Source organism: Leptosomus discolor, chromosome 1, assembly GCF_034619465.1.
Source record: "Leptosomus discolor isolate bLepDis1 chromosome 1, bLepDis1.hap2, whole genome shotgun sequence".
NCBI classification, from domain to species: domain Eukaryota; kingdom Metazoa; phylum Chordata; class Aves; order Leptosomiformes; family Leptosomidae; genus Leptosomus; species Leptosomus discolor.
The window spans coordinates 181,682,594-181,683,409 of NC_141391.1; positions in this window are offsets into that span (position 1 = coordinate 181,682,594).

Consider the following 816-nt stretch of genomic DNA (forward strand, 5'->3'; position numbering starts at 1 on the left):
GCACCGATTCTGCCATTAAATCCAGCAAAAGGCTCTAAGATCAAAGATGTAGCTTCCTGTATCTAAAGAATCTTAAGAGCAAAACAGCCACTGGACTGAGGGAAGGTCCTACAGCAGCAGCCTTTCCTCACGGCCCGGCAGGGGACCCTGCATCCGCCTGCGTTACCTGACAAGAAACAGCTAACCCATACTCAAAAGAAACAAAAAAGCCTTTCTTCTAACTACTGGAAGAAGAGGTATGACAGAATTTCCTGTGCATGTTTATTACGAGAAGGCAGCTGGCACTTTTTGAGCTCCCTAGTGCACGTGATGACCCCACCAGAAGCCTCGTTGCCTGCCAGCCACTGCAGCACCGTTCGCCCATCCCGCTCCAGCAGCCAGCTGAAGCACCCACCTCTGCGCCGTTCCTCATCGTACCCATGCCACGCCACCAAGAGACAAACATTTTCTCATGACTTTGAACACATTTCTCCATACGTAGTGACTGCAGATTTCATCTAGCTATTTGCTCATGTAAGACGTGGAGTTTCTTGCAAAGCTGCCCCAAAACGACCAGGCAATGCCATGCAGCATACGGAACGCAATGACACTTTGCAAAGACCTGACACTAAACTAAATTCAGAGTCACGCAGCAACATCATTTTAAAAATCTAGCTAAAGTTCTTAATGCCTAGAGAAGGGAAGCAAGGTTATATCTCAAATCTGAACCAAAAAAAAGCCCAACATCACACCAGAAACCCTTCCAATTCTCAGTTAACTCTGACAAGACAATTTGCAATAGTAGAATAAGGTAACTTCTCCCAGCTGGCAACTAGT